Source organism: Erinaceus europaeus, chromosome 15 (assembly GCF_950295315.1).
Source record: "Erinaceus europaeus chromosome 15, mEriEur2.1, whole genome shotgun sequence".
In the NCBI taxonomy this organism is placed as follows: domain Eukaryota; kingdom Metazoa; phylum Chordata; class Mammalia; order Eulipotyphla; family Erinaceidae; genus Erinaceus; species Erinaceus europaeus.
The window spans coordinates 13,158,551-13,167,413 of record NC_080176.1 but is presented as its reverse complement, the minus strand read 5'-3'; the positions used below and the strand labels follow the sequence as shown (position 1 = coordinate 13,167,413).

General features: G+C 43.0%; 1 pseudogene; it reads right to left on the bottom strand.

Annotated features, from left to right (window-relative positions):
* Window positions 1–207: 207 nt before the first annotated feature.
* Window positions 208–2,012, bottom strand: LOC103107768 (S-adenosylmethionine decarboxylase proenzyme-like; annotated as a pseudogene).
* Window positions 2,013–8,863: the final 6,851 nt, after the last annotated feature.

Sequence of the window (8,863 nt, the reverse complement as noted above, 5' to 3'; positions counted from 1 at the left end):
ACCATTCATTAAAGTCAACTATACTTTATCTGAAGGCTTGACTTAACGTCCTATTTCTGCCCCAGGAACACCATGTTATGTTCAGTCTGCTTAGACACCTCTTGGGCTTGATGGTGTCTGCCCTTCTTTGTTCTTGATGCCCTTAAAAGTTTTGAGGAGTGTGAGACAGGTTTTATAGAGTGCTCTTGAGTTTGAGTTGTCTCTGCATTATGCTTGGGGGAGGCAGAGCACACGTGTGCCACCATTTTCACTACATCACCATGCAGCTGCCTGCACCCTTAACTTTTTTTCCCCTGGCTGCAATGCGGGTAGGTTTTTCCTGTTTGCACTGCACTCTTTTTTTTTTTTTTTTTTTAAGAATTTATTTATTTATTCATGAGAAAGATAGGAGGAGAGAAAGAATCAGACATTGCTCTGGTACATGTGTTGACGGGGACTGAACTCAGGACCTCATGAGCATCTCTATTCCTTACTTATTTATGAAATCTTTCCTTTATAGTTGGGAGGTTATAAAGTCAATGTTACTTTATTATTTTTCTTTTTTTGTAAGCTTATATAATAAAGTAACATTGACTTTATAACCTCCCACCAAGAGAATCAGCTGCCTTGCCCTCAGGAGGTGGGGCACAATGCCATGCTGTGGTGCCATGCATTGCTGCTATGCATTGCTGCTTTGATGAGTGTGGTGCATATGGTCCAGGAGGTGGCACAGTGGATAAAGCAATGATTCTCAACCATGAGGTCCTGAGTTCAGTCCCCGTCAACACATGTACCAGAGCAATGTCTGATTCTTAAAAAAAAAAAAAAAAAGAGTGCAGTGCAAACAGGAAAAACCTACCCGCATTGCAGCCAGGGGACAAAAAGTTAAGGGTGCAGGATTGAACAGTGTGGCTCCAATGACAGAACCTGGTATCAGGTCACAAATTCCACTCTCACGAGTGACATCATTTGCAGTAACACCAATTTTCATGTAGAACTGGTCCATAACTGCTGTGTCAAGCTCATTCATCAGAATTGCCAGGGTTTGATCTGGCTGACTGATTACCCAATTCTCTTGAGAATTCCAAAGTATACAAATACCAGCAGTCAGAATCCAGACGTCCCATACAATATACTTCTCCATTTGGGAAAATCACATTAAAAAACTCTATTTCTTCCTGGAAATTCTGGTGTGGGTACCCCTTGGCGAGAAGGCTTCATGAAATTCTTATGAGACTAAAAGAAGCTTTGAATTGAGTCAAACCCACTGTAATCCCTAGCAAAGTTTCAACAGAAGAACCAGTGCTTTCAGCAAGAGCGTGGTACCACGTCTTCAAAATGAAATGTCTCTTGGAAACAAACATGCGACTCTCACTGAGTACATAAGCTTCCTGCTTGTCAGGTTTTGTCACACTTATGATTGAACATTGCACATCCTTCAAAAGTATATCCCACTCGGATCTTGGGATGGTGCAAAGGTCCCCAGGCCTCTGGTTAGCGTCGGGCTGCTGCCTGGAGAACCATCCCTCCAGCAACTTCTCGGTTCCTTTGAAAAAATGTGCAGCTTGCATCACCGTGAGACAAGCCAACAACCAACAACCACAGAAAATCAACTAAATAAAACCACTTCTCCCACTGCCACTGCCGAAGTGGTTTGTTCCAGCTGTAAAATTCAGGTTCCTTTTTTTTTTTTCTTCTTCTTCTTGCTATAATTTTACATTAAATATTATTTTATTAAAAAAAGGATTAATAAAAATTTCCTGGCTTCTTTGTTTTTTTCCCGTGTGTGAGTGAAAGTTGAACGAGTCCATTTGGAAAGAGGCAGCTACAGTTCAGTCTCTTTTTTTTTTTTTTTTTTTTTTATTTAAGAAAGGATTAATTAACAAAACCTTAGGGTAGGAGCGGTACAACTCCACACAATTCCCACCGCCCAATCTCCATATCCCACCCCCTCCCCCGATAGCTTTCCCATTCTCTATCCCTCTGGGAGCATGGACCCAGGGTCATTGAGGGTTGCAGAAGGTAGAAGGTCTGGCTTCTGTAATTGCTTCCTCGCTGAACATGGGCGTTGTCAGTCTCTTTTTTTTTAAATTAAATTAAATTTAATTTATTTTCCCTTTTGTTGCCCTTGTTGTCTCTTTTTTATATTATTGTTGTAGTTATTATTGTTGTTATTGATGTCATCATTGTTAGATAGGACAGAGAGAAATGGAGAGAGGAGGGGAAGAGAGAGAGGGGGAGAGAAAGATAGACACCTCTAGACCTTCTTCACTGCCTATGAAGCCACTCCCCTACAGGTGGGGAGCCTTACTCCAGTCCTTGTGCTTTGTGCCACGTGCGCTTAACCCGCTGCGCTACCACCGTACGTTCAGTCTCTTGTAGTCTGTTGTTTCCCTGTTAAAGAGAGCAGAGCAAGCGCTACCTAATGTCACCGGCCATACTGTGGAAGCCTCTTTATTATTTTTCTGATTCTCAATGTATTCCAGTTGTGGCCACTGGGACATTTATTTATTTTATTTATTTACTTACTTATTTATTTAATTTCCACCAGGGTTATCGCTGGGGCTTGGTGCCTGCAAGATGAATCAACCACTTCTGGTGACCATTTTTTCCTTTTTAAAAATTATTAGTATTTTTATTTTATTTTATTTTAATGAGTAAGAGAGATACAGAAACAAAGACCAGAGCACTGCTCAGCTCTTGTTTATGGTGATGATGGGAAATGAACCTGAGTCCTTGGAGCCTCAGGCATGAAAATCTTTTGCATAACCATTATGCTGTCTCCTCAGTCTCCAATTTTTTATTTTATTTTATTTTTTGCTTCCAGAGTTATCACTGGGGCTTGGTGCCTTCATGACGAATCCACTGCTCCTGGCAGCCATATTTTTTCCATTGTTGTTACTGTTGTTGATTAGGAAAAAGAGAAATTGAGAGAGGAGGGGAAAATAGAGAGAGGGTGAGAAAGATAGACACCTGCACACCTGCTTCACCACTTGTGAAGTGACTCCCTATACGTGGGGACCCCGGGGTTGAACTGGAATCCTTACACTGGTCCTTGCCCTTGGCAATATGCGTGCTTAACCCGGTGTGCTACCACTCAACCCCCTCAAAATTACTTTTTTAATTAGATAGGAATGAAAGAAATTGAGAGGGAGAAAAGAGAGACCTGCAGACATGCTTCACTGCTCAAGAAGCTTCCTCTCTGCCTGAGGGGCATGGGGGTTTGAACCCAGGTTTCTGTGCTTGACATGGTGGCCCCAATGGGACTTTTCAGTTGATTCTCCTGTCCCTTTGACAATCCCTGTTACTGTGAGTTTTTTGTTTCCTTGTTTTTCCTAACTTCCTGATATTACAAGATGCTCCAGTTTCATGTTTTCTGCTTTTCTAGGTCTTGTCCTGGAAGCAGCTTTACCTCCAAAGAACTCTCCTTCTATGCAGGCGTTAAGCATCTGAATTCAAGCGCTAAGTGCACTTGTAGCCGACAAGGTGTCCTTTCTTCTCCTTTTAGCAAGCAGTGCTGGGAGAAGTGTCTCGACACCAACCAAATGTTTGCTGTGTTTGTCCACGCCACAGCAAACATTTCTATGTGGAACCATCTGAATGTAGATTAAGCTAAACTTGAGTCCATATTGGTGTCTTCAACTTTAACCCCTTTGCACATGAATCTTCTCGATTTGCTAATCTAGAATCTCCCAGCTCAACAGGGAGAATCTTTGCTTGCATGACTGCTTTCCATTCTGCTAATTGTTCCATTTGAGTAAACTCATTTAGTGGAGCACATTTGTTCTGAGCAGTAAGTCTTTTTCTTACTGAGAAAGTGAGTAGGGATATAAAGGCACAGAGGATAGATTGATGCTTGGCCAACATTTAGCTCCTCTCTCTGGGTCCATGACACTTCTGTGCTATCTCAACAGCGAGACCATGTCACCGAGCCTAAATATGTGAGCAGGCCACACATGTCAATTCCTGGCAGAACCTTTGAGCTGATGTGTATTTATTACTCTCCCTTCCCTCTATGTCACACTATTCTGCAAATTCCAGGCAGTGGTAACTTCTGGTTGCTGGAGCACAGATGATATAGAGATGACAAGGAACAAACCTCTTTGAGCTTAACTACTAAGACTGGAGATATTCATTACAGCCGCTAGAGAACAGGCCAGGGAAGATATCTCAGTGTGCCAGGCTTGTATTTGCTGTCTTAGGTAGCCCATGACCTAGCTATTTAACATGGCTGGTAGACATATGTAATTTCTCAAACATGATAGGTGTCAGTGGGGCCAAAGCAGCTCCAGCCCACAGCCAGTTTGATGCCTGATGTGAAAGAGGGGGTACTTGACCCACTGACATTGCAGCCATAAGTCTGCTGCTTCCCTCAGGCATATTAGTTAGGAGAGAACTTAAAAGAATCTTAGTCTAAAGGGACTCTCGGTGATGCCTTACACAGGTTTTTTTTGTTTGTTTTTGTTTTTTTAAGGAAGAGAGAGAAAAAAACCAGACATCACTATGGTACATTTGCTGCCGGGGATTGAACTCAGTACCTCATGTTTGAGAGTCTAATGCTTTATCTACGGCATCACCTCCCAAACCAATTATGCAGATTTTCCTACCCCATTTTGTTCCCCATGAACACCATTTGTTCTCTGTTAATTTTTTTTTATCTTATTCTATTTATTTGTTATTGGATAGAGACAGAGAAACTGAGTGGGAAGGGAGAGATAGAGAGGAAGACAGAGAGACACCTGAAGCCTTGCTTTACCACTTGTGAAGCTTTCCCCTTGCAGGTGGGGACCAGGGGCTTGAACCTGTATCCTTGTGCACTGTAATGTGTGCGCTTAACCAGGTGCATCACCGCCTGCCCCCCATTTGTTCTCTTAAACAAACCATTTTACTTCTTGCTCATTTAATCTACTTTAGAATTCCTTTGATGTACCTTGTAAGTAACTAATGAAAGACAAGAGACCCAGGTGGTTAGAGCTACAGTTTCCTATCTTTTGAGATGATGGTAAATGTGTAGACCCATTGGGCTACAAGGTTCCAGACATGAGTCCTTGGGTGTCTATTTACTTGAATGTGAATCCTGTGTGGAGTCTTAAGCCACAGAGAATCAATCACAGGAGAAAACTCACACTGACACCCCTGTAATAATGAGACCTGGAAGCACTGGGGCTAAGGGTCATGTTTTGCTGCACATCAACAGTGGCCTATCAGGCCTGCACACATTTAAGAAAAGAAAAATCATGGGCCAGGTGGTGGCACACCTGGTTGAGCGCATATGTTACAATGTGCAAGAACCCAGGTTCGAGTCCCTGGTCCCCACCTTCAGGGGGAAATCTTTGCGAGTGGTGAAACAGGTTTGCAGGTGTCTCTCTGTCTCTCTCCTCTCTGTCTCCCCTTCTCTCAGTTTCTGGCTGTCTCTATCCAATAAATAAAGATAATTAAAAGAAAAGAAAAGAAAAATCTAGGTGGAGCACCTGGTTAAGAGCACAGTTACCATGCACAAGGACCTGGGTTCTAGTCCCCCTGTCCCCACCTGCAAGGGCGGGGGAGCTTTATAAGTGGTGAAGAAGTGCTGCAGTGTCTCTCTTTCTCTCTCCTTACAACCCCCTTTCTTCTCAGCTTCTCTTTCCAATAAATAAATACAATATTAAAAATGAAAGATGAATCTAGTTCTGTTACCGAGATGGAAAACCTTCCACACTGCTAAGTGGAAAAATAAACAAATTGTGGAAGAGCTTAGTCAGTGTGAGCACATTGTTGTAAAACAAATAATTTATGTACATATGTTAGCGTGCACATCGGAGAAAGCCACAGGCAGGATATGGACCCCTCTGTCTGCCAAGGCTAGCTCTTCATTTTAGATTTTTTTTTTTTCATTTTGAATTTCTTTTGGTTCTGAGTCAAGACTCCCTTTGCTGGGGCTGGATCTCTTTCATCTGTCAATTGGCAGTGACTGGATTATGCAAATGAGATTCCCCCCTTCCCTGTGGCTCTGACAATCTACAAGGTTAAGTCTGGAGGCAAACGTGTAGACTTGTTAAGTGGGGACAGGCTAATAAATATGGCATTCGGAGCAGCATTACTGGAATTATGTCCAAGTCCATCAAAAGCACAGAATGCAATTAAGTACTCAGCTTAATTCCCAGCATAAACAATGGTGATTACCAACTGATGAAGACTTGGATGGTTTCTGTGCTTCTATTTGTCATTTCTGACTCCTGGATTAATTAGTTTGACAAGAGTACTTTGAACAACAAGAGAGAAGCAAGTTGGGGGGTGGGGTGGGTGGAGGAGGAGGAGGAGAAGGAAGGGGAGGGGAGGGGGACGGGGAGGGGAAGGGAAGGGGGAGGGGCAAGGGGCAGGGAGAGATGGTGCAGGTGATTGGAGAGGCTGCTTATTCATCTTTTGAATCCTCAGTACCTGACCCTGATTTATCCTAGGGTGGGGTGTTCTGTGAATGGGATTGGGAAAATGTTTGTTTTCAATAATAATACTTCTAATAATTATAATTTTATAATTATTTTTATTTTTAAAAGGGTTTATTGGGGCTGGGAGCTAGTGTACACTTCACTATACATGAGAGCTTGGGTCCTTGTCCCTGGTACCACATGGGAGCACCACACAAAGGGGAAGCTTCAAAAGCAGTGGAGTGGGTGCTGTGGTGTCTTTCTTTCCTTCGTGTCTTTCTCCCTGTTTCTTAACCTCTATCTTAAAAAAAAAAAAAAAAGTCTTCTGGGAGTGGTGGAATCATGAAGGTGCAAAGTCCTGGCAGCAAAAAATATCTATTTACTTGCTTTGCTTATTTATTTACTAACAAGAGATGAGGAGGTAGGGAAAGAGAGAGAGGGAGGGAGGGAGAGAGGGAGAGGGGGAGAGGGAGAGGGAGAGGGAGAGGGAGAGGGAGAGGAAGAGGGAGCGAGAGAGAGAAAGTAAACAAAATTTCAGGACTGGGCGGTAGCACAGTGAGTTAAGGGCATGTGGCGAAGCGCAAGGACAGGCTTAAGGATCCAGGTCAGGCTCCCCTGTAGGGGAGTCACTTCACAAGCAGTGAAGCAGGTCTGCAGGTGTCTATCTTTCTCTCCCCTTCTCTATCTCCCCTCGTCTCTCGATTTCTCTCTGTTCTATCCAACAACAACAATGGCAACAATAATAATAACAACAACAAGGTAACAACAAGGGCAACAAAATGGGAAAAATGGCCTCCAAGAGTAGTGCAGGCACCGAGCCCCAGCAATAACCCTGGAGGCAAAAAAAAAAAAGGAGGCGGAGCTACGAGCAGCAGATCGCTTTCTCTCCTCTCCTCTCCTCTCCTCTCCTCTCCTCTCCTCTCCTCTCCTCTCCTCTCCTCTCCTCTCCTCTCCGGATCAACTAGGAATACCAAAGGAGACCACCGGGACCGAAACAAGACAGGACTAGAATGACCACAGGAACCCAGTAAATCACCCGTGAGTACAAACACATGTGGCTGGTGACAGAGAGGAGAGAGGGGCCTAAGGAGAGATTAAGTGACTGCTAACAGTTCGACAGTTTGTCAGTGAAGACACCACCTCCTGTCTGCTCCACAACAAGGGGACAGCTGAAGGGAGGAAAGGACTCCCCAGAGACTCACTAAGTGCAACTCTGAGTCTCCATTGCTACTACTCTCAGAATCTGGAGCAGCAACAGGGAGAGACACCAGGGGACAGAGATCTAACTGGGAAACTCAGGAGAAGACCTATACCTCGGTGGCATAGCTGAGGGGCTGTGAAAGTCTCTTTGCATAACCACTGGATTATCTCTGCCACACCCCGCTTTATCTCTTGGTCAGGAGTCAGTGATTAAGCTAAGAAGCCTATTGATAGTTTAAAAGCCCTCAGGCTCCCATAGCCTAGGGAAGAAAAAAAAAAGAGGCTTTTACACCACTGAGCTCCAACTCAGGAATTGAAAACTGTTAACTTCAACCACGGTAAACCCTTTAATTAAATTACTTAGACACAAGTCAATCCAGGCAATAGTGATCTATAATTTGAAAAGTACTGATAAAGGGAACTCATAACATAATATATAAAATGATTAAAACAACAAGAAAAAATATTGGAGAATTGAACCAGGACAAGAGTCCAGCTAAAAGTCCTCCAGAGGGTGAAGCACAAAACCACGAGTTCAACATCCAAATATTAGCTAAGGAAATAATAACAGGAGTGAGTAAAGAATTTGAAAGAATTGTAATCAGAAATGCAGGAACAACAAATGAGAATATGGAAGAAAATTCTAATTAACTCATGGTTATTAGAGAGCTGAAAGCTGAAATCGCTGAGCTAAGAAGGCAACTAGCTGAACAAGCTAAAACAGTATCAGAGCAGGGCAACAAAACAGATGAACTCCAGAAAGCAGTAGAGGGCAGAGAGAATAGAATCTATGAGGCTGAAGACAGAATTAGCAAGATTGAGGATGAATTAGAGACAACTAAAAAAGAAGTAAGAGATCTCAAAAAGAGATTAAGAGATGCTGAAAACAACAACAGAGTCCTATGGGATGACTTCAAAAGAAACAATATACGCATTATTGGCTTACCAGAGGAAGAAAGAGAAGGAGAGGAAGAAAGCATTCTCCAGGCCATAATAGCTGAAAATTTCTCTAGTCTAGACAACACCAAAGACATAAAGATTCAAGAAGCCCAGAGGGTCCCAAACAGAATTAACCCAGACTTAAAGACACCAAGACATGTCATACTTAGAATGGAAAGGAATAAGGATAAAGAAAGGATCCTGAAGGCTGCAAGAGAAAATCAAAGAGTCACCTACAAAGGAAAACCCATAAGATTAGCAACAGACTTCTCCATACAAACACTACAGGCCAGAAGAGAATGGCAAGATATCTATCGAGTGCTCAATGAGAAAGGCTTTCA